The following is a 26,669-nucleotide window of genomic DNA, read 5'->3' as shown; positions in this document are numbered from 1 at the left end:
AAAAGCTGACAACGAGGTTAAAGAAAGTCTGTGCTTTATCAATTTACCTGATTTGCTAAATGTTACTTTGAACAAAATCAAGACGTTAATATTCTTTTAATGCTTTTTGTATAAAAAATCTTGAGCAAATTCTGAATTTGTGATTAATTGTGAATACGTTGTACATCCAAGTAGTTCTCAAAGAGCCATGACTACATGGAACTCTATTCCACATCAAGTAACTGATGCAAGCAGTAAAATTAGATTTAAAAAACAGATTAAAAAACCCTTATGGAACAGAGGGGACTGTGAAGCAACACCAACATAGGCACAGACACATGCATACACACACACACACACACACACACACACACACGATAACGTACGCACTATACACACACGTACACATAGATTTTGTTCTGTAGATACAGTATGTGGTACTCGTGAAGTAGGGGCCTGAGGGGACAGAGTGTGTTGTGAAGTCTGTGAATGTATTGTAATACTTTAAAAATTGTATAAACTCCCTTAATTGTTCTGGACCCCAGGAAGAGTAGCTGCTGCCTTGGCAGGAACTAATGGGGATCCATAATAAACCCCAGGAAGAGTAGCTGCTGCCTTGGCAGGAACTAATGGGGATCCATAATAAAGCCCAGGAAGAGTAGCTGCTGCCTTGGCAGGAACTAATGGGGATCCATAATAAAGCCCAGGAAGAGTAGCTGCTGCCTTGGCAGGAACTAATGGGGATCCATAATAAATACAAACACAAATGCCATGCGGTGGTGTGTTCAGGTGAGAGTCAGCTTTTGAAAAATGTAAATTATAAGTGAAACTGTCAAGTCAGGCTGTTCCTCTATCCTGATCACTGTAAGTGTTCAACTTCCAACACTATCTTGGTTAGCTAAATCAACCCTAGCTCTCTGTTACAGGGCATTAGTTTGCCCAGGCTCTGCAGTAGCAATCCGCACTAATGCCCTGGACCAGAGCTATATCAACACCAGTGCTCAATGACAGCTGAAGACCATCATGTCGGCTCCATGTGATGAGTATCCACATCCAAGTTGCCCAAATGATCTCACTGTATTTTGGATAAGGACAAATTAGTATGGGGCACTCAATATATTTGATGTACACTCATACAGAGTAGGGTGTTATGATTTGTGTACCTTGGCTGTGCTGATTATAGATTTGGTCATCTCTCTCTGTTAGTAATTGAGCCTGAGGACGATGGTTAGACATTTGGTTACACATTGTGCATTTTACATCAATCTGTAAATTAAAGATGAACATCCTGTCCTCATTCAACAAATGGCAAGTATTACTTTTGGATGTTCAGTCACTCCTAACAACAGAGAAGGCTGGTGTCTTGTATAATACATAAACGCAACAAGCTGTTCACTCCAAGATCAGATTTAGAGTTGGAATAAAGAGCAGCTCTCTTCAGTTTCCATAACTGTGTCCCAAATGGCACCCTATTCAATATATAGTGCATTACTTTTGAACAGAGCCCTAACTCTGTTTTTCAAACTGACAGTGTCCTGTGTTCTTTCGGCCGAAAACCTTCAAGGTATGTTGAGCCTTTGAAGTTGGACTTTATTGTGAATGCCCTGCCTTTAAAGTAGTATTAAATAAGGGATAAGTCTGCAGTTGTTTTGACTGTGGACAACATTATGAGGTTCGACATAAGAGAAGGGTGGAGTTTTTACAGTACAATTTTGAACAGCTTGAAAAAAACAAACATAGAGCACAATCTAGTGATGATTCTAAACGAAATATATTCACAAACAAAGATATTTAGATCTTAGAACGTATACTCCTGCAAGACATTCACACAGACCTAGATAAGACATTCATATCTGATTTAAAGCACTTCTTCTTTTATTATGATACACTACATGACCAAAAGTATTTGGACAACTGCTCATTTAACATCTCATTCCAAAATCATGGGCATTAATAGGGAGTTGATGGTCCCCTCTTTGCTGCTATAACAGCCTCCACTCTTCTGGGAAGGCTTTCCAGAACATTGCTGCGGGGACAGCCACAAGAGCATTAGTAAGGTTGTGCACTGATGTTGGGCGATTAGGCCTGGCTCGCAGTCAGCATTCCTATTCCTCCCAAAGGTGTTTGATGGGGTTGAGGTCAAGGCTCTGTGCAGGCCAGTCAAGTTCTTCCACAACAATCTCGACAAATCCTTTTTGTATGGACCTCGCTTTGGGCACAGGGGCATTGTCATGCTGAAATAGGAAAGGGACTTCCCCAAACTGTTGCCACAAAGTTGTAAGCACAGAATCGTCTAGAATGTCATTGTATGCTGTAGCGTTAAGATTTCCCTTCACTGGAACTAAGGGGCCTATCCCGAACCATGAAAAACAGCCCCAGATCATTATTCCTCCTCCACCAAACTTTATAGTTGGCAATATGCATTGGGGCAGGTAGCGTTCTCCTGGCATCCGCCAAACCCAGATACGTCCATCGGACTGCCAGATGGTGAAGCGTGATTCATCACTCCAAAGAACACATTTCCACTGCTCCAGAGTCCAATGGCGGTGAGCTTTACATCACTCCAGCCGACTCTTGGCATTGCACATGGTGATCTTAGGCTTGTGTGCATCTGTTCGGCCATGGAAACCTATTTCATGAAGCTCCCGACGAACAGTTATTGTGCTGACGTTGCTTTCAGAGGCAGTTTGGAACTCAGTAGTGAGTGTTGCAACCGAGGACAGACGATTTTTCCGCGCTACGTGCTTAAGCACTTGGGGGTCACGTTCTGTGAGCTTGTGTAGCTTACCACTTTGCGGCTGAGCTGTTGTTGCTCCTAGACGTTTCCACTTTACAATAACAGCACTTACAGTTGACCAGGGCAGCCTTAGCAGAAATTTGATGAACTGACTTGTTGGAAAGGTGGTATCCTACGACAGTGCCATGTTGAAAGTCACTGAGCTCTTCAGTAAGTCCATTCTACTGCCAATTTTTGTCTATGGAGATTGCATGGCTGTGTGCTCAATTTTATACACCCGTCATCAACGCGTGTGGCTGAAATAGCCAAATCCATTCATTTGAAGAGGTGTCCACATACTTTGTATATACAGTGTATATACAATAACCAGCCTGGCCAAAGGCATAGCACAAGCTTTATAAGGAAAACTGACCCCCCTGTATCTAATAGGTTTAAGATGAACTCGCCTCATCATTTGCCAGTGCAGCTGAATGAAGCAAACATACATCTGCTCTTGCAGCGCTCCTGATAGAGATCATAGGAGTCGGGCAGAGTCGGATGGCCTGAAAGCAGGAGTGTGACAGAGGGCCAGCTGGTCCAGGGGAGGAAACACACAACATCAATAGCAAGTCGAAAAGCAACATACTATGGACTCGTTGTAAAATACACATTTTATTTGCTCATGGCGGTAGGTTTGCGGTGCCTGGGTGGAGAGAAATACTCTTAAAAAAAATTAAGAACAGACAATGATGTCATCCAAAGTCAAATTGTGTTTTTAGTTATATTTACTAACATTGTCAATTAACAGTAAAATCATATCAGAAGCATGATGACAAGTATAAGTACATTACAGCAGTAAATTAGTACTAAATTGAGTTACAAAGATTTCTTAGGCCTTGTACACACTTATATGTTGGTATCACAGGAGGTTGGTGGCACCTTAATTTGGGAGGACGGCTCGTGGTAATGGCTGGAGAGGAATCAGTGGAAAGGTATCAACTACATCAAACACATGGTTTCCATGTGTTTGATGCTATTCCATTCGCTCCATTCCAGCCATTATTTTGAGCTGTCCTCCCCTCAGCAGCCTCCACTGGTGGTATATCCGGTGTAGATATTTGATAGGGCCAGGTAACAATGCGAACAGACAGACAGACCATCCTTCGTGACAACGATCAAAGAAACCATTTCTAAAAACAATGGCAAAGACAGCTAATGTTGTTCATTTCTACTCTTGGCTACCAGTGGATGGCCATATTTCCCTGTGCTAAAAGGCTCCTCCCAACAAAAGGACTGCTGAGCAGAAACAGGACTGGCGTCTTCCGTCTCTGACCGCACTGTCTCGCCTAGCCACTCACTTGACTGAAATATTGAACCAAACTAGAAAACTGCAAGGTGACTCAAAACAATAACACTCTCTCTAGGTGCTCCATCAGGGTGCTTCAAAAATATTTAGTAAACCTATTTGCTCAAGTGAATGAGAAAAAGTGTTACTTTTCAAATCCCATACGGAAAGGTTTGAGAAATCATAATGAGGCTATAGTCAGGTATCATATCAAAAATACTACGCTAACACAAATACGAAATCATAAATGTAAATCTTGAAATAAGCCTTTCAGTGACAGTTCAAGCATTATTTAGTGAAAAATGTCCAAATGTGGTGAATTTATCAGTAATGACGTATCACCATGTCATTGGATTTTGGTTAAAAGTTGGGTGAAAGAAAAATAAGAAATGTCCTTCTGTTGATGACTTTCAGCAAATAGAATCAGTTGTCCACATTGATTATAAGTCATCAACATTTGGGGGGGTTGAATTGACGTGGAAACAATGTTAATTCAACCAGTTTTTGCCCAGTGGGATATGGCTATATGTTTATTTTGAAAGTAATGGATTAGAAGACCATTTTGTTGTAGAGTAATGCGCTGGATAGGAATTTATCTCTTCTGCGGGTTTTGGTCTGGACATGTAGGGGTTTTGTTCCTCGTGGTATGGAGATGTTTTTAAAAAATGACGTGGAATTCAGGGACAGTCATGCATGGAGCAATTCACTCTATGTGGATAATCTGATCCTTACCGCCAAGCCAAACCTCACACAGAAGAAGTATATGTGAAGGAACAAGAGAAGCTTCTACAGTCTTTATCATGTGAAAAGGCTATGGTAAAACATGACAAATACTGTACAAAATCTTTTACAATTAAATTGTAATTTGTCACAATTTCACGGATACAAAATAATTTAATAACTTACAATTTTTTATGTCAATGAACATCAGAATGAATATGAGTATCACTATGATAAATCCTCTTTTATAGAACACGTATATACCTAATGAATAATCAGTGTAGATAGACGCAAACTGACGCAAATATACACCACATCAATAACACACAGAAAGCCAATTTTGTGTCCAACGAGCTGGCATTTCTACAGTGACCTTAAACTTTATGGTCCACAAATCAAAGTAACCAATTGACTTAAGTTTCCTCCTGACCTGAAAAAATATTTCTCAAAAGGCTGTTTATCTATTCATTGAACAACAAACACCTTACTTCACAGGAGGAGAGGAGAGTGTAACTCCATTTTCCACAAACCATAAATCTATGTGTGTATCCCGAAAGGCACCCTATTGCCTACTTAGTGCATTCATTTTGATCAGGGCTTATTGGGCTGTTGTCAAAAGTTGTGCACTTTGTAGGGAATAGGATGCCATTTGAGACGCATCCTATGGCAGAGACCTGCAGGTGAGAATAAGGCCCTGCTGCCAACACCAACATGACCACAGAGCTGTTACTGGAAGACTGACCCCTGCTCCAGATGACCGCAGCCTTCTGACGGGACTACAGACTACCCCAGCCCCACAAGCAGACCTGAATAGACCTGAACCAGGCTACAACAGGATGCTAAAGAGCCCTGTCGAGTAGCATTTCAAAACTAATATGAGTTCATATCTGCCCAAAGCCTCCTGTTCAGAGGGATTTAAGTTGAACTGTAAGTTCCTTCAAGAAGTTGAATGGAGTGCCTACCACTTAGTGGTACGGATGTGTCATTCCTCTGCAACACTGCCACCTACTGTTTAAAGTTATGGCTTCAGGTTGTCCATCCCATACGTCTCATTTCATGCTTTACAGGTAAATATTAACACTTGACAATTGTGTTAATTAGATTAGATATTCTGATGTAAATGCAAAATGTTGACAGTAAGAGGTATTCTGGAATGAGAGGAAGAAGGAATGCATTCTATACTAGGAAGAGCACAATAGCATTGGATTACGTTAACCTAGATCTGACAACGTGATGCCTCTGTGGTGAACAATGCAACTATCTGTCCAGAGCTTCTGAACACCAGCAGTAATAGGCTACATTGGAGTTTTTGATGCTTTAAAGACATGGCTAGACACCCAAGGGACCTGATGCTTGGCCGGTTTGAAGTCTCCCAGGCAAATGCTCAATTAACTCAGGTAAGCTCCTGGAAAATCACTTAGCCTACTGTTCCTCTGGCTAGGGTAAAGACCTCTACGCTCAAACTATTGTATTCATTCCTATTTCTTCCCACAGTTAACAATCAGGAATAGTAGAGGCTCCTGATATTAAAATTATTCACATATTATTTAAAAAATTATAATCCCACTATTACAGGAGATATTTTGTATGCTTTCTGTTATTCACAGAATCCTTGAAATAAAAATAAACATTAAGCAGTACAATATGAACTATTTAATTCCTTTGTAAAAGGATTGTAATGACCGAGCTTATTAAGAGCGTTACATTGTCACACAAAGACAAGTAACATTACTAACTTGTTAACATGTTTCACAGTAGCATTACTGACATATAGCACCAATTCATTGACTAAAGGCACCTGCAGCAAAGCCAGGCAGGGAGACAGAGTTTTTCAGGGCAGGGGAACATCTTGTGAGGGCTGAGCGGCCTTTCTTCACATGCAGCCAAATGATCCGTGAGGGAATTAAATGGAAGTTGTAAAAATAGATGGAAAAAAGTCCCCGTTCGGCTGTTGCGGTGGTCTCCTCGCTACCTCTCCCGGGTGAATAGTCTACAGCTGAAAACACTGAAGATGTTTGTGTTTAGAGGGAACATTTCACATCTATCATTCATTTGGGGGGTAACCAGCGGTCCTGTTTCCAAAATTGACATACCACTCACTAGAGCACGAACAGAAGAGGGGACGGAGGGAAGAGGAAATCCTAGAAGGTTCTCATCTTACAGCCTATTCACACTTTACCAGTTCTTATTGATTCTCCATGCTTGTAGTTTTCACTGTATTCTCACCAAGGGCTCTGGAGCATACTGGTGCCCTCTAGCCAAAGCTTGAAATCCCATACCCACATTTTGGGCACAACATAAGAGGGTTGGCAGTGGCATTAAAAATGAACTCCATCAACAAATAGGCAGGATTTCAGGAATACTGAAGCCTTCCCAATGGCAACAAGTCTTGCCCTCTTACCTGTTGTGGACATTAAAAGTCATTTCTGGCAACTTTGTCTCTTTCTCATGGGTAAGAAATACAGTAAGCACCAATATCCCAGGCCTCTTCATCATAGGCCAAATCCACACACAGACACTGCTTGTTTTTAAACTGAGGCCTGGGATGAATACGTGGAGCTCATCTGTATAAAAAAAAAAAAAACGAAAGACAATTTCACAGAGCTGGAGTGTACAGTCATCTACACAAATATCTCGCCTGAAACTGCATGGGCGACACCCATTGTATATTTTACTTGGCCACAAAATGTGCCTAGGGTGTAATACATTGTGTGTCCTTTGGTACTATTTAATGTAGAATCTCCAACACTCACAAATGCAGTCTAACCAAATGGAATGCTCCAAATACAAACCAATATGGCAAACATGCCATATATCTTCCCTCTTCTCCAGCCACAGCTCAACCTCATTGGATTGATGGGTAAATCCGTGACCAGATTTTTCTGTTGCAGCTTGCCAGTGTTCCTACTGTTTTTCAGTCTGTTGGTGGCCTAGGCCCTAATCACCTTGGCCTCCCTTAGAGACCATAAATTGCTCAGATGAGATGAAGTCCTTGTGTTGCTCGCACAGGCAGCAAGACAAAATCTGCCACACTGTGTTTTGACATCCCTGGACATTAAATCAGGATTTTATGACGGCTGGGGAAAACGTGTCCATGTTCTCTGGTGCTGATTTATGCTCATTGGAGTCTGGAGGATATAATAATTTGGCCACAAACAGATGGATAGAGAGATACCAAGGTTGCATTATATTCCAGACATTCTCACCAATGAACACAAATGGAATCCCACATGCTTCTAGAATCGGAACATCAGAACGTGCCTCTGTAACATCTCTGTTCATACTGCGGAGGCGAATCACAGACAAGCGAAGGGGATTGGGACAGGTTCTTCAAATGAACACATTAATGGATAGACAGTCCTGTTAAACACACTAACTTTACTAAATGAGGCCTATAAATGGGACGTAAAATATTCCATGCAGTTAATATGATTGTAATTGCGAGTGTAGTCTGTGGTCCGTCGTGTTCACATCCCTCTCTGCAGTGAGAGTTACCATTGGGAGATGCAGTGATCTACCAAGAGCTACATAACACGAATACATGTAAATCTAAGCGAAGCATGGAATAGGACTAATCATTGCATACTGGACCACTAAATGACAATTAATTTAAAAACTATTAGCAGTTACTAAAAACATGAATATTCTGACATGCTAAATACTGTAGTCTGGGGATGCATGTGTCCCATTTGGCACCTTATTCCCTGTATAGTGCACTACTTTTGACTAGATCCTTATGGGTCCATCAGCCTCTAGTCAAAAGTAGTGCACTATAGGCTACATGAAATAGGGTGCCATTTGGGACACATGTAAAATGTCATGAAACAGTGGCCTACAGTGTTTCCCTACCTTGCTAACTGAGACATTGTATGTGCTACTGCCTACACCTGGAACACCTTGGCAGTGTTTTGAGGCGTGCATGCTTCAGTAGTGTGACATCATCATACACACCACCACCATGAGCCTCCTGAATGATTTACAATTGCTCTGTGGAATGATCTCAGTGAATATGTGTGGTTGGCAGCCATTTTTGTTTCTTTTCCATCCTCCCTCCTTTTCTTTGACTGCATGGGTCCCTGAACATTATGAGGTCAGTTGGATTGAAGGCTTCGAATTCAACAAAAGTGTGTGTCAACTCAGCACACGTGTGTGTGTGTGTGTGTGTGTGTGTGTGTGTGTGTGTGTGTGTGTGTGTGTGTGTGTGTGTGTGTGTGTGTGTGTGTGTGTGTGTGTGTGTGTGTGTGTGTGTGTGTGTGTGTGTGTGTGTGTGTCTACACCATTACATCCAATTAGAACTATTTCTCTATGATCTCATTGAAAACCTGCATTATTTTTTAAAACATACAGTACCAGTCAAAAGTTTGGACACACCTACTCATTCAAGGGTTTTTCTTTATTTTTACTATTTTCTCCATTGTACACTACGAAATAATACACATGGAATCATGTAGTAACCTAAAAAGTGTTAAACAAATCCAATTATATTTTAGATTCTTTAAAGTAGCCACCCTTTGCCTTGATGACAGCTTTGCACACTCTTGGCATTCTCTCAACCAGCTTCATGAGGAATGCTTTTCCAACAGTCTTGAAGTAGTTCTCACGTATGCTGAGCACTTGTTGACTGCTTTTCCTTCACTCTGCAGTCCAACTCATCCCAAACCATCTCAATTGGGTTGAGGTTGGGTGATTGTGGAGGCCAGGTCATCTGATGCAGCACTCCATAACTCTCCTTCTTGGTCAAATAGCCCTTACACAGCCTGGAGGTGTGTTATGGGTTCTTGTCCTGTTGAAAAACAAATGATAGTCCCACTAAGCGCAAACCAGATGGGATGGCGTATCGCTGCAGAATGCTGTGGTAGCCATGCTGGTTAAGTGTGCCTTGAATTCTAAATAAATCACAGACGGTGTCACCAGCAAAGCACCCCTACACCATCACACCTCCTCCTCCATGCTTCACGGTGGGAACCACACATGCGGAAGTCATCCGTTCACCTACTCTGCATCTCACAAAGACACAGAGGTTGGAACCAAAAATCTTAAATTTGGACTCATCAGACCAAAGGACAGATTTCTACTAGTCTAATGTCCATTGCTCATGTTTCTTGGCCAAAGCAAGTCTCTTCTTATTATTAGTGTTCTTTAGGAGTGTTTGATGTAGGGATGTAAGTTGTTGATTGCTGATAATTTATGTATAACATATATATATATTTATTTCTTTATTTATTGTTTATTTTTTTTATTATTTTTTTATGATCAAGCTCCAGACCGGACACTGGGGGCCTGGGTGAAATTCAGAGATTCTGTCAGCTCTGGCCTGAATTTGTCAGAGACTCATTTGGTGTTTCATTTGAAATATTTATGCTTTCAGTTTTGATCAATTGCGAAAACAACAATTAGGCTAACACAATGTCCGACCTTTGTTGTTCTTCCACTGGAAATGTTTCATTGATGCTGTTTAGTGTTTTATTTTTTATTTTACCGTTATTTTTTTTACACATTCTCATTTACTGCAACGACCTGGGGAACAGTTTCAGGGGAGAGGAGGGGTATGAATGAGCTAATTGTAAGCTGTGGATGATTCGATGACGGTGATGGTATGAGGACCAGTAACAGTCTGGAATGGTTTTGCTCAACGTGTTTTCATCCAGTTAAACTACTAGTTGATGGAGAGGCGAGTGAGTTCGGTTTGATAGAATGTAGTCGTAACTTTGGCGACTTGAGACGTGTAAGTATAGCCTAGCCTAACACATTTTGTTCTACGATACTAAACCACTTCAATACTGCCTCACTATTTTGCATTATTGTTTGGGGAAACATTTGGCAATTGTCTTCGAAGAACATACATTTACAGGGAGAACATATATTAATATCAGCTAGCATAGGCCCTCATTCTCTTGTATTCGTCAACCTTCATTAGCCCCTTTCATTGGGGATTTTGTTTGACTTGTGTCTAGAGGAGTGTAGTCTACAATCCTCTAGCTTTGTGTGCACAACTCAGAAAAACAGTTATTTCACAATCCCTTAAAAATTGCACTGAGACACCACCCACCACATTAAACGACAACTTATTTTTATTTATTTTTGATGTAAATGGCATGTTATAGTTCTAAAAAACGTTACGTTTCCAGACACTTTTTCTTTTGCGATTTTCACTTGGTGCATAGAAATTTCCCCCACCAGCGATAGACCTCCTCATGCTCGTTCTGCGTTTGCAAAAACACTCAAATAGGCCTAAGTACTTTCTAGAAACGGCAACACATTCAGTATAGTGATACAGGTCTTTAGATGCTATACACATGAAATTGTATCATTCCGAACGGTATCCCCAACCTTACATTCCATTTTGTTGCACTCAAATGATAGCCAACTTCTCCTTGTAGCCTGGGCACACGTTAGGAATGATATAATTTCATGTGTACCATGTCTAAAGACGTTTATCACCATACTGACAGTGTTGCCGTTTCTAACAAGATGTATTTGGAGCGTTTGTTCATGTTTTCTTTGCCCCTACAATTGCAGAACGAGCATGAGAAAGTATATCGCTCGTGGGGTAAGTTTCTCAAAACCAAGTTAAATCACAAAATAAGTGTCTGGACACTTCTATAACATGCCATTTACATCCAAAATACGGATTTGGTTAAAATAATTCAACTTATCCTTTAACTCTCAACACAAAAGTGCCATTGGTGGGGATTTTCCCTTCTTTGTAGAATGCAGTGAGTGGGCCCTCGCACAGCATGGAAAGCCATTTAGTAGTAGGCCCTTTGTTGGTGGCCACCCATGTCTAGCTAGGGTTCCCTGGCCCGGCCTCTGCAGATGCAGATGCGCTTTCCTCATCAGTGGCCTGCAGACAGCATAGACCAGCCCAGCCTACTACAGAGTCCAGGGATGCGTCCCAAATGCCACCCAATTCCCTTTATAATGCATGCACTACTTTTGACCAGAGCCCTATGGTCCCTGGTCAAAGTGGTGCACTTGTAAGGAATAGGGTGCCATTTGGGATGTAGACAGAGTCCAGGGAAAATCCCCTTCCTCTCTCATCCCGATCATATGGCCACTCTGCCTTGTTTTGATCCCTGAGAGGATGTGACATCTATTGATGGGGTCAAAGGTGAAGGAAATGGGGATCCCAGCTGAGAGCAGGTATAATCTATTACCACTCAGAGACAGATACACTGTGTGGAAGAGAACTACTCACGGCGCTCAGAGGAGATTTCCTCCTCTCCCTCTTTCCAGGGTGGGTGGGATGCTAGCGGCGGACCTTTCTGTTATTGTTAACCATTGATGTATTTCAAATGGAGTGAGGAACAGTACAGACAGGTTTGTAGAAAAAGGGGTTATTGTGTGGACAGAGGGGAAATGATTTGACTGCGAAGAGGTCTGATTTTGGGCAATTCTTAATTTGTCACCACATTGGCTGTCATTGTTTTTATTTTAGTGATGTTTTCTCTGTCATATTTCACAGAGAAACTCTTATCGTGGATGAGAGTGATGTCTGAGACAGATGAATGGACTGTTGAGAGGAGGAGTTTGTCTGTTTATCTCGGTCTTCCCGTAAACAGGGTCTAGCTATCCCTCAAGGTTAGTAGCCTATGTAAACAGGGTCTAGCTATCCCTCAAGGTTAGTAGCCTACGTAAACAGGGTCTAGCTATCCCTCAAGGTTAGTAGCCTACGTAAACAGGGTCTAGCTATCCCTCAAGGTTAGTAGCCTACGTAAACAGGGTCTAGCTATCCCTCAAGGTTAGTAGCCTACGTAAACAGGGTCTAGCTATCCCTCAAGGTTAGTAGCCTATGTAAACAGGGTCTAGCTATCCCTCAAGGTTAGTAGCCTATGTAAACAGGGTCTAGCTATCCCTCAAGGTTAGTAGCCTATGTAAACAGGGTCTAGCTATCCCTCAAGGTTAGTAGCCTACGTAAACAGGGTCTAGCTATCCCTCAAGGTTAGTAGCCTATGTAAACAGGGTCTAGCTATCCCTCAAGGTTAGTAGCCTACGTAAACAGGGTCTAGCTATCCCTCAAGGTTAGTAGCCTACGTAAACAGGGTCTAGCTATCCCTCAAGGTTAGTAGCCTACGGTATGCGTGTCAAACACTATACACATTTGGCTTTCTAATAATGACAGTCCAAAAACAAGGAAAGGGGGATAAAGCATTAAACTGAAATGTGTCTTCTGCATTTAACCAAACCCCTCTGAATCAGAGAGGTGCGAGGGGCTGCCTTAATCGTCATCCACGTCATCGGTGCCTGGGGAACAGTGGATTAACTGCCTTGCTCAGGAGCAGAACGACAGATTTTTAACTTGTCAGCTCGGGGAATCAATCCAGCAACCTTTTGGTTACTGGCCCAACACTCCTACCCGTCAGGCTACCTGCCACCCAACAAACGATGAAGACAGGCGTTATCTTCACTCTTGCGACACAATTGATGTACCGTTAGTCCAAACAAACCTACAGTAAAGCACACATATCCTGAAGGAAATTATGATGTTATATTATTCACATAGACATTACACTACGTAGCGTTGTTCTTTCCCAAGCTTTAAGTGAAGTACAAATACTCAAGCCCATTTCAAGTAAAATGATTGCCTTCCCTGGAAATGACACACTTAAAAGAGTCTGAGAAGGGAGTTTGTATGACTGCCTTTATTCAACAAGGGAACTGTCTCTAATAGAATAAAGGTTGTAATAACTCTTCCCCTGAGGAAGCTTCTTTTTCTTTCTTTTTTTACATTTATGACCGGACTATTGTAAATCAAGAATTTATTAATTTATTCTGAACAAAAAATTCAACGCAACATGCAACCATTTCAACAATTTTACTGAGTTACAGTTTGTATAAGGAAATTAGTCAATTGAAATGAATGAATTAGGCCCTAATCTATGGATTTCACATGACTGAGCAGGTGCACAGCCATGGATGGGCCTGGGAGGGCATAGACCCACCCACTTGGGAGCCAGGGCATTATTACATACTCCTCAATTTCATCAGTTGTCTGGGTGGCTGGTCTCAGACGGTCCCGCAGGTGAAGAAGCCGGATGTGGAGGTCATGGGCTGGTGTGCTTACATGTGGTCTGTGGTTGTGAGGCCGATTGGACGTACTGCCAAATTCTGTAAAACGACGTTGGAGGCGGCTTATAGTAGAGAAATGAACATTAAATTATCAGGCAACAGCTCTTGTGGACATTCCTGCAGTCAGCATGCCAATTGCACACGCCCTCAAAACTGCACATTTTAGGGTGGCCTATTATTGTCCCTAGAACAAGGTGCACCTGTGTAATGATCATGCTGTTTAATCAGCTTCTTGATATGCCACATCTGTCAGGTGGATAGATTATCTTGGCAAAGGAGAAATGCTCACTAACAAGGATATAAAGAAATGTATGCACAAAAGTTGAGAGAAATACGTTTTTTGTGCATATGAAACATTTCTGGGATCTTTTATTTCAGCTCATGAAACATGGGACCAACACTTTACATGTTGCATTTATATATTTTTTCCGTATACTATGGTTAAAGAGGAGACATGGAGAGGAGTAGGAGGCGCTCAACCAACGTGAGACGAGATGCAACCAAAAATCATCAGAGCATTTTGAGGGAAAATGCTCAACTCTCGCTCACAATAAAAATCTTGATGCTTTATTCTTCTGATTGACGTTAAAATCGTGATGTTTCGGCCTTCAGAACTAAATAGAGCTCTAATTCAGTGTTAGTGTTGTTCAGCTTGTTGAAGTGATAAAAACATTTTGGATTACCCATAGACCCATGCAGACTCATGCCCCCTGTTAATACACAAAATCATTGAGGAGTAAATATTTAGTCTCTGTGACCCATATTACCTTTTGTGTGTGGATTATCTTCAGAGTCATGAAATATTGGTGTGAAAACTTAGCAGTGACTTATTGGCAGATGCAGAGCCAGGCCACGGCAACCTGTCCTCTAGCAAGAGTTGTCTCTCTTCGTTGGTGTTGTGCGCTTACTTGCTCCATTTAGAATTGTTTTACCATTGTGCTGTAGGATAGGAATGTATTGTGAAAGCATTTTTCAGTTTTGAACAAAAAACACCAGGTGGCGCTATGCACTCAAATACAACTCTCCTTAGGTCATGCTGCATTACATTGTTATTTTATTCAGGGTGTTTTCACATATAGTCCTCTTTAAAACTGATCTCAGTCCTCTTTAGCCTCTTTCGCCAGTTCACTTCACCTATTTTGTGGTCCGAGTCCTCTTTGCATTCACATTACTATGTTTAGAAAGGAACCACAATATTTGTCCAACATTCACTCAATGCACTGTGGGATTTACAAAGTGCAGGACAAGCCATTCCATCAGAATATATTATCAAATCAAAAAATCTAATGTTATTTGTCACATGCGCCAAATACAACAGGTGTAGACCTTACAGTGAAATGCTTACTTACACGCCCTTAACCAACAATGCAGTTCAAGAAATAGAGTTAAGAAAATATTTACTAAATAAACAAAAGTTTAAAAAATTATATACAGGGGGTACCGGTACTGAGTCAATGTTTATTTTATTTTTATTTTAATTTCACCTTCATTTTACCAGGTAGGCAAGTTGAGAACAAGTTATCATTTACAACTGCGACCTGGCCAAGATAAAGCAAAGCAGTTCGACACATATAACAACACAGAGTTACACATGGAGTAAAAACAAACATACAGTCAATAATATAGTAGAAAAAAAGTCTATATACAATGTGAGCAAATGAGGTGAGATAAGGGAGGTTATATTTATGAAGGCAATAAATAGGCCATGGTGGCGAAGTAAATACAATGTAGTAATTAAAACACTGGAATGTGTGGGGGTACAGGTTAGTGGAGGTAATTTGTAAAGTGACAATGCATAGATGATAAACAGCGGGGGGGGGGGGGTCAATGTACATTTTCCAGGTGGCCATTTGATTAATTGTTCAGCAGTCTTATGGCTTGGGGGTAGAAGCTGTTAAGGAGCCTTTTGGTCCTAGACCTGGTGCTCCAGTACTGCTTGCCGTGAGGTAGCTGAGAGAACAGCTATGACTTGGGTGACTGGAGTCTTTTTTTGGCCTTCCTCTGACATGTCCTGGATGTCAGGAAGTTTGGCCCCAGTGATGTACTGGGGCTTATGCGCTACCCTCTGTAGCGCCTTATGGTCAGATGCCGAACAGTTGCCATACCAGGTGATGATGCAACCAGTCAGGATGCTCTCGATGGTGCAGCTGTAGAACTTCTTGAGGATCTGGAGACCAGAAAATACCAACATATTTCAAACAGACCACCATAGTCTCTGTGCCCAACAACACTAAGGTAACCTGCCTAAATGACTACTGACTACCGACCCGTAGCACTCATGTCTGTAGCCTTGAAGTGCTTTGAAAGGCTGGGCATGGCTCACATCAACACCATTATCCCAGAAACCCTAGACCCACTCCAATTTGCATACCGACCCAACAGAATCAAGGATGATGCAATCTCTATTGCACTCTACACGGCCCTTTCCCACCTGGACAAGAGGAACACCTATGTGAGAATGCTATTCATTGACTACAGCTCAACACCATAGTGCCCTCAAAGTTCATCACTAAGCTAAGGACCCTGGGACTAAACACCTCCCTCTGCAACTGGATCCTGGACTTCCTGACGGGCCGCCCCCAGGTGGTAAGGGTAGGTAACAACACATCCGCCACGCTGATCCTCAACACGGGAGCCCCTCAGGGGTGCGTGCTCAGTCCCCTCCTGTACTCCCTGTTCACTCATGACTGCACGGCCAGGCACGACTCCAACACCATCATCAAGTTTGCTGATGACGCAACAGTGGTAGGCCTGATCACCAACAACGATGAGACAGCCTATAGGGAGGAGGTCAGAGACCTGGCTGTGTGGTGCCAGGACAACAACGATGCCTTTTATGGCAACTACTTGGCCTCCGACTACAAGGCACTACAGAGGGTAGTGCGTACGGCCCAGTGCATCACTGGGGCCAAGCTTCCCGCCATCCAGGACCTCTATACCAGGCAGTGTCAGAGGAACGCCCTAAAAATTGTCAAAGAATCCAGCCACCCTAGTCATAGACTGTTCTTTCTGCTACCGCACGGCAAGTGGTACCGGAGCACCAAGTCTAGGTCCAAAAGGCTTCTTAACAGCTTCTACCCCCAAGCCATAAGACTCCTGAACAGCTAATCAAAGGGCTACCCAGACCCCTCTTTTACACTGCTGCTACTCTCTGTTTATTATCTATGCATGGTCACTTTAACTCTACCTACATGTACATATTACCTCAATTACCTCGACTAACTGGTGCCCCCCCACATTGACTCTGTACTGGTACCCCCTGTATATAGCCTCGCTATTGTTATTTTACTGCTGCTGTTTAATTATTTGTAATTTTATAATTTTTTTAAAGCATTGTTGGTTAAGGCCTTGTGAGTAAGCATTTCACTGGAAGGTCTACTACATCTGTTGTGTTCGACGCATGTGACAAATAAAATTGTATTTTATTTGACCCATGCCAAATCTTTTCAGTCTCCTGAGGGGAAAATGTGTTGTCGTGCCCTCTTCACAACTGTCTTGGTGTGTTTGGACAATGATAGTTTGTTGGTGATGTGGACACCAAGGAACTTGAAACTCTCGACCTGCTCCACTTCAGCCCCGTCGATGTTAATGGAGGCCTGTTCGGCCCTCCTTTTCCTATAGTCCACGATCTGCTAGATATACCATATACCTACTTACAATTGGTTGCATTTAGTTAAAATATGAGACATAACAATTGGAATCAGAATAGTATCTTCTGATCACAATAACCATTGTAATCAGAAGATACTATTGAAATGTTAATAACATTGGTAACAAATAAATAGCAGAAGAATAACTGCAGATGAAATAATGCTGTAACTGATAACTGTACACCTAATGTAGGCTACAGCCTCTTAAAGAGCTAGAATATAGTTTCGACCCTATGTTGTGATTCTCATCAAATATGTTGTCTTCTCACACTATTCAAACCCCACTATCGAATAAACAGTTTATGAAGCTCTCTTAGTCTATAGATCACATCTTGCAGACAAATAATCTGAACTAAAAACTCCACACATATTTTGGAATTTCTGTGCGTCATTGACAATCGCTAATCAATATCCAAAAACAGCACACTTTTTTTTCCACGAACCTGCACATCATCATTTTCTATTTTTTGTGGCACCAATGTGAGGGTTCATGGCAGGGGAAACGGTGTTGCAGTAGTCTACTGTGTGGTGCAGGAATGACAATTGAACCTGGAGAGTTTTGTGTTCACATTGCCCTAAAAAAGGGAACGGGACTGAGACGGTCTCAGTTCAGGGGCTCTTTTGAGGAGTCTGTGTTCCTTTGGAGTGTTCACACTGCACAAAAATAAATTAAGTGAACCGCACTGAGTTCAAAGAAATTTGCTGAAAGGGACAAAGTGTGAACACACCCTTAGACATAACTAAAGTAATTAAGGCCAACTAACACAACACATTGTCAACAACATGCCGTTTAATCAAATGAAAACATGTTCCTTTAAAAGTACTTAGGTATATATGAACAAAAAAATCTAAAAGGTATTTATCCACCAAGGAGTTACACAATCACCACACCAGGGGGTGCTATGGTTATACGAATGTAATGGACACCTACCAGTCCTGACTCCTGACCTGTAAACAGATTTGTAATTTCAGAATTGGTTAAAATTAGGGTTAAAGCAAACTCCATTAAACTATCTTTTGGTATTGTTTTCATTAGTCCACTGTTGATATAGTCCCAAAATGTTTTGCTTGTCAGCAGTCAAGTTTTCAAGATATTGGACTTTCAAGAAGAAAAGTGTCACTGGCCACATCATCATGATGATGCAAAATAAACTTAGTGTTAAGGTTGGGGTCAGTTTTAGATTTTGGTTGGACGTTTTGCAGGTCAGTAGTGTCCTTATAGTCTCCATTGATTACCATGGTTACAAGACCTCTGCCACAAGTATAGACGTTGACATGCACAAAGGAGCATTTTAAACAAAAAGCAGACAACTCATTTCCACGTTTATGCTGTCTGCGAGCGAGTCACTCTCTCACACGAGAACAAAAGCTCCACTGCTATGTTTTTTACATGATCAATCTCCCTTGAAATGTTGGCACTCTTTGTCATGCCTTGTTTAAGTGGCTTATAGACTATGTCCAAAGTGGAACCCTATTCCATATATAGTGCACTACTTCTGAACAGGGTCTGTAGGGCTCTGGTCAAAAGTAGTGCACTATAAAGGGAATAGGGTGCCATTTGGGACTTTTTTTATTGTCTATGAGTCAGACAGGCTTTCCCCCAGGACTAGTTAGAGCCTGCAGGTAAGAGACCAAACGCTGTAACTAATACTGAGAAATCATCTGGGTCAGTCCTCAAAGACTAAACTGCACACTTGGTCCTCAATACCAACGAGACCAAAGAGATGTGCATAAACTACCTACCTCTCCAACATCTATCAGAGGTCAGAATATAGAAATTGTAGAGGAATACAAATATCTAGGTGTCCTTTTGGACAATAAGCTTCAGTGGAGTAAATGTACAGACCTGATCTACAAAAAGAGCCAACAGAGACTGTACTTTCTCAAAAAGCTGTGATCTTTTAATGTAGACTGTACTATATTGACTCTGTTTTACAAATCTTTTATTGAGAATATTTAAACTTTTTGTATTGTTTGTTGGTTTGGCAATACCACTGTCAGCCAGAGAAATATGTTGAGAAGGATTATCAAACAGACAGGACTGGATGAGATGTTTACGGTCAGGGCCCTCGGCAAAGCTCACAAAATCATTTTAGACCCAAGCCACCCCCTGTACCTGGACTTTGAACTACTCCCCTCTGGGCGCAGGTATAGGGCACCCCTCGGCAGGAAACAGAACTAGACAATCATTTGTGCCAGGTGTGATATCCCTCCTAAATAGCTCGGGCTAATGTTCCTATCGACTCTGTAAGGCCAGCAGGCTAGTCTTTTTTTTTAAATGTTTTATTTCTTTATTTATTATAATTATAATTTTTATTGGTATGTAACTGTTATGAAAGTTGTATTGTCAGTTTTATATTTAAACGCCACTTTAAATGTGTACATGACACTGCAACAAAATTTGCCCATGGGGACAATAAAGTCAGTAAGTAAGTAAACTAGACGTAAATGTACTGTTATATTACCCAATGATATCACAACACCTTCCTGACTAAATATTGTCAGTTTGCCTATTGACTGTAAAAATCAGTATAGCTAGCTGCAGGAATGACGGGTCGTTCTAAAGTCAGGTGTCAAGAGTATCTTTTCCTCTTGCCGTCTTTCTCAGGTTGGCAGTATGTCAGGCCAGGTACATGAAGATCATCTCTTGACAGCTCCATCAGTTACCATCTCTGGTCAGCTGTACATGATCCCTTGTTAACAGATTGACATGAGAGGCTAAAACAATCACATCCCACTTAACTCACAGGTATGTCTCTCATGCTACAGTATATGCTCCTGCACCAAGCGTGTTTTAGGTAAACTACAGTTAGCCTATAGATACATCAAATGCATTGAGTCTCATTCAGATGATGTCAGTCACTTTCCGTCCCATTTTGGAAAGCCCAGTCCCTATAAGACTTAGTCCCTATAGTCCACAGTGAGCAGAAAAGAGAATAACAGACTTTGCATGGCTTTATGAAGCTTTACTCTTTCTGGCAGAAGACGCCTTTGTGGCTTTGAACATTAAGGCATAATTTGGATGGGGTGACACAGCAGCTGGTGGTAATAAAGAGCTGTCTCACCCCTGATCACTGCAGTGCAGGTGTACTGACTTTAAGGATTTCTCAGACAGATTCCCATTTGGCGGACACCAAGGAAAGTTGAGAGCTCCTAATATGCTGTGTGAATGCCAAATGTGGTGTTGTGAATGGTACTTATGGGTCAATGAAATGTATCACCTTGTGTAATAACTGCAGTTTCCCTGTATGATTTATAGGCTTGTATTGATTTATTGTGAAATACTGGAACAGATTAATTTGTATACACTGTTGTAGAAGGACTGAAAGAATCGGTAGTCATGAGTTATTTCCATCTCCGTGATACAGAAAACTGTAACACTTTTCTGGTGTAGAAAGCACCGCCATTTTATGATGAATGCATAAGCAAGAGGCAACAGTTCAAAAGTGTTTCCCAGAAAACACATTGTTCACACTGTCATGCCCTGATCTGTTTCACCTGTCTTTGTGATTGTCTCCACCCACCTCCAGGTGTCTCCTGTTTTCCCCATTAGTCCCCGGCGTTTTTATCCCTGTGTTTCCTGTCTCTCTGTGCCAGTTTGTCTTGTTTTGCCAAGTCAACCAGCGTTTCTCCTAGCTCCTATTTTTCCCAGTCTCTGTTTTTTCCTAGCCCTCCTGGTTTTGACCATTGCCTGTCCTGACACCGTATCCGCCTGCCTGACCACTCTGCCTGTCCTGACCTCGAGCCTGCCTATCCCCTTGTACTGTTTGGACTCTGACCTGTTCACTGAACCCCTTCCTGTCCTGACCTCAAGCCTGCCTATCCCCTGGTACTGTTTGGACTCTGACCTGTTCACTGAACCCCTTCCTGTCCTGACCTCGAGCCTGCCTATCCCCTGGTACTGTTTGGACTCTGACCTGTTCACTGAACCCCTTCCTGTCCTGACCTCAAGCCTGCCTATCCCCTGGTACTGTTTGGACTCTGACCTGTTCACTGAACCCCTTCCTGTCCTGACCTCGAGCCTGCCTATCCCCTGGTACTGTTTGGACTCTGACCTGTTCACTGAACCCCTTCCTGTCCTGACCTCAAGCCTGCCTATCCCCTGGTACTGTTTGGACTCTGACCTGTTCACTGAACCCCTTCCTGTCCTGACCTCAAGCCTGCCTATCCCCTGGTACTGTTTGGACTCTGACCTGTTCACTGAACCCCTTCCTGTCCTGACCTCAAGCCTGCCTATCGCCTGGTACTGTTTGGACTCTGACCTGGTTTATGAACGCTCGCCTGTCCCCGACCTGCCTTTTTGGTATAATAAATATCGGAGCTCAACCATCTGCCTCCTGTGTCTGCATATGGGTCTCGCCTTGTGCCCTTATACACACAGCCTTTTAATATCGTAGACTGAAATAATCTGGGGGAAATGTAAGAAATTTGTTTACTATTACTATTCCTTTTCTTGTCACTTTCAGGACCATGAAAGCAGAGCTGCCAGAGATCACTCAGCATGCACACTACTGGTCAACATTTTCAGAACACCTCATTCAAGAGTTACTTATTTTTACTATTTTCTACATTGTAGAATAATAGTGAAGACATCAACTATGAAATAACACATATGGAATCATGTAGTAACCAAAAAAGTGTTCAACAAATCAGAATATTTTATATTAGATTCTTCAAATAGCCCCCCTTTGCCTTGACAGCTTTGCACACTCTTGGCATTCTCTCAACCAGCTTCACCTGGAATGCTTTTCCAACTGTCTTGAAGGAGTTCCCACATATGCTGAGCACTTGTTGGCTGCTTTTCCTTCACTCTGCGGTCCGACTCATCTCAAACCATCTGAATTTGGTTGAGGTTGGGATTGTGGAGGCCATGTCATCTGATGCAGTACTCCATCACTCTCCTTTTTGGTCAAATAGCCCTTACACCGCCTGGAGGTGTGTTGGGTCATTGTCCTGTTGAAAAACAAATGATAGTCCCACTAAACCCAAACCAGATGGGATGGTGTATCGTGGCAGAATGCTGTGGTAGCCATGCTGGTTAAGTGTGCCTTGAAATCTAAATAAATCACAGTGTCACCAGCAAAGCACACCCACACCTTAACTTCCTCCTCCATGTTTTACGGTGGGAAATACACATGCGGAGATCATCCGTTCACCCACACCGTGTCTCACACAGACAAAAATCTCAAATTTGGACTCATCAGGCCAAAGGACACATTTCCACAGGTCTAATGTCCATTGCTTGTGTTTCTTGGCCTAAGCAAGTCTCTTCTTCTTATTGGTGTCTCTTAGTAGTGGTTTCTTTGCAGCAATTCGACCATGAAGGCCTGATTCACGCAGTCTCCTCTGAACAGTTGATGTTGAGACGTGTCTGTTACTCTGTGAAGCATTTATTTGTGCTGCAATTTCTGAGCCTTGTAACTCTCTAATGAACTTATCCTCTGCAGCAGAGGTAACTCTGGGTCTTCCATTCCTGTGGCAGTCCTTGATGGTTTTTGCGACTGCACTTGAAGGAACTTTCAAAGTTCTTGAAATGTTCCGTATTGACTGATCTTTACTTATTTGAGCTGTTCTTGCTATAATATGGACTTGGTCTTTTACCAAATGGGGCTATCTTCTGTATACCCTCCCTAGCTTGTCACAACACAACTGATTGGCTCAAACGCATTAAAAAGGAAAGAAATTTCACAAATTAACTTCTAACAAGGCACACCTGTTAATTGAAATGCAATCCAGGTGACTACCTCATGAAACTGATTTAGAGAATGCAAAGCTGTCATCATGGCAAAGGGTGGCTATTTGAAGAATCTCCAATATTAAATATATTTTGATTTGTTTCACACTTTTTTGGTCACTACATGATTCGATATATTGTTATTTCATAGTTTTGATGTCTTCACTATTATTCTACAATGTAGAAAATAGTCCAAATAAATAAAAACCCTTGAATGAGTAGGTGTTCTAAAACTTTTGACCAGTTGTGTGTTTCTTTTCCATTTTCTATAAAATAAAGAGGCACACCAACATGTTTTCTATAAAGTAAAGAGAACATAGAAACACGTTTTCTGTAAAATAAAGAGGCATACGAACACGTTTCCTGTAAAATAAAGAGGCATACGAACATGTTTTCTATGAAATAAAGAGGCACACGAACATGTTTTCTATAAAATAAAGAGGCATACAAACATGTTTTCTATAAAGTAAAGAGAACATAGATTCATGTTTTGTATGAAATAAAGAGGCATATGAACATATTTTCTATAAAATAAAGAGGTATACAAACATGTTTCCTATAAAATAAAGAGACATACGAACACGTTTTCTATAAAATAAAGAGGCATACGAACACGTTTCCTATAAAATAAAGAGGCATACGAACACGTTTCCTATAAAATAAAGAGGCATACGAATATGTTTTCTATAAGATAAAGAGGCATACGAACACGTTTTCTATAAAATAAAGAGGCATACGAATATGTTTTCTATAAAATAAAGAGGCATACGAATGTTTTCTATAAGATAAAGAGGCATACGAATATGTTTTCTATAAGATAAAGAGGCATACGAATATGTTTTCTATAAGATAAAGAGGCATACAAACATGTTTTCTATAAAATAAAGAAGCATACAAACACGTTTTCTATAAGATAAAGAGGCATACGAATATGTTTTCTATAAGATAAAGAGGCATACAAACATGTTTTCTATAAAATAAAGAAGCATACAAACATGTTTTCTATAAGATAAAGAGGCATACGAATATGTTTTCTATAAGATAAAGAGGCATACGAATATGTTTTCTATAAGATAAAGAGGCATACGAATATGTTTTCTATAAGATAAAGAGGCATACAAACATGTTTTCTATAAAATAAAGAAGCATACAAACACGTTTTCTATAAGATAAAGAGGCATACGAATATGTTTTCTATAAGATAAAGAGGCATACGAACACGTTTTCTATAAAATAAAGAGGCATACGAATATGTTTTCTATAAAATAAAGAGGCATACGAATATGTTTTCTATAAGATAAAGAGGCATACGAATATGTTTTCTATAAGATAAAGAGGCATACGAATATGTTTTCTATAAGATAAAGAGGCATACGAATATGTTTTCTATAAGATAAAGAGGCATACGAACACGTTTTCTATAAAATAAAGAGGCATACGAACACGTTTTCTATAAAATAAAGAGGCATACGAATATGTTTTCTATAAAATAAAGAGGCATACGAATATGTTTTCTATAAGATAAAGAGGCATACGAATATGTTTTCTATAAGATAAAGAGGCATACGAATATGTTTTCTATAAGATAAAGAGGCATACGAATATGTTTTCTATAAGATAAAGAGGCATACGAACACGTTTTCTATAAAATAAAGAGGCATACGAACACGTTTTCTATAAAATAAAGAGGCATACGAACACGTTTTCTATAAAATAAAGAGGCATACGAATATGTTTTCTATAAAATAAAGAGGCATACGAATATGTTTTCTATAAGATAAAGAGGCATACGAATATGTTTTCTATAAGATAAAGAGGCATACAAACATGTTTTCTATAAAATAAAGAAGCATACAAAGACGTTTTCTATAAGATAAAGAGGCATACGAATATGTTTTCTATAAGATAAAGAGGCATACAAACATGTTTTCTATAAAATAAAGAAGCATACAAACATGTTTTCTATAAGATAAAGAGGCATACAGCACAAACAAGGTCTGCGTCTGAAATGGCACCCTATTCCCTTTACAGTGTACTAGTTTTGACTAGAGCCCTAGGGTCCCTGGTTAAAAAATCCACTATATAAGGAATAGGGTGCCATTTTAGACAAAGACCAAGATGTTGAGAGAGGTCTGGGTTAGTAACGATGGATGGTTGTCAGAGTAGTCCTCCCATTCAGAAGTCTACGTGAGTCATAGGGGTGAAAGACCAAGGGGTGTATACGTCATCGTTCAGTGTTCTGATGCTGAACTGAAGCCTCATCAACGCATTTCAGCGCTGAAATTAAAACGTGTTAAAAGCCATAGTTAAGTTTTCTAGACAGTGTCTGTACCATGTCAACGAGACAGGTCCTAAAAATGCAACTTTGGAACTCTTATCATAATTATAGATCTTTGGGTATTAATTTGATTGATTAAATGTCCTGAAGGGCCTTGTCTTGACACAATAGCCTGTAGTTCAGAAAAAGAGTTGTCACTCCGTGAACTTCACAAGTTATTCATCGGATTAAGATGAAAGGTCAATCTGAACCGATCGTTCCACTCGCATAATAACATTTATTTTCTGCTACGCAGTGTTCTCTTACTGTAAAATTATAAGAGAACAAAGAGTGTACTTTGGCTGTTGACCAACTGCCTTGTTATTGTACTTAAATACTGACAAATTGACAATGTATATTCCCAACAGCATTTCTGTGATGCTTTATACTGGCCTATAGATGGCAGCACCAGTTTACTCTCAACTCAACCCTACTGCACTAGTGTTATTATTCACCAACTTTGATCCCAATGTTCTAATATCTAATCATGTTAAAAACGAACACACCCATCTCTTTATTATTGATGAAATGTCTTAGATAATTTACTTTAATTTATTACAGAAATATTCAATGTTCAGATATTCAAGAGACATTCTCCAATAGTCTACGACGCATTTCTCACTCAAATAGAATACAGTCAAATTCAAAATGTGCCTTCACCACAATGCCTTTATTTACTCCATGTTTTTACATTTTCAATTTACTTTGGAGGCAATAGTGTAGTCTACTGATGCAAGCGTAGATTTATATCAGGTTATAAGAACAGGCTGAAGCAATATAGAAACAATATCCTCATCATTTTGTATTTACTTGAAATAGAATTTATGTAATTACAATTATCATACAATGATGATAATGGTCCAATAATATCATTATGTGATCATTTCTCAAATAAAAACATTTAACTACTGTTAAAACAACCAAAAGGTCCATTGTATTGTGCTTCAGTGGTACGTATAGTTTCATCCCTGCAAAAGGTGCAGATGAAACCTGTTTGCCAAGTTACATAGGATTTGTTTACAAGTTGTACTTGTGCAAATTTTATGTAGAAAACAGTATTAAGGCCGGTTTTATATTCTACTGAAATTATAAAGTGACACTCGAGATAAACAGAATGTTTACTCTGCCAGTGTGAGCTG

The sequence above is a fragment of the Salmo salar genome, chromosome 15 (genome assembly GCF_965601325.2).
Source record: "Salmo salar chromosome 15, fSalSal1, whole genome shotgun sequence".
NCBI classification, from domain to species: Eukaryota; Metazoa; Chordata; class Actinopteri; order Salmoniformes; family Salmonidae; genus Salmo; species Salmo salar.
The sequence above is the reverse complement of the archived record's forward strand: the minus strand, read 5'-3'. Positions refer to the sequence as shown.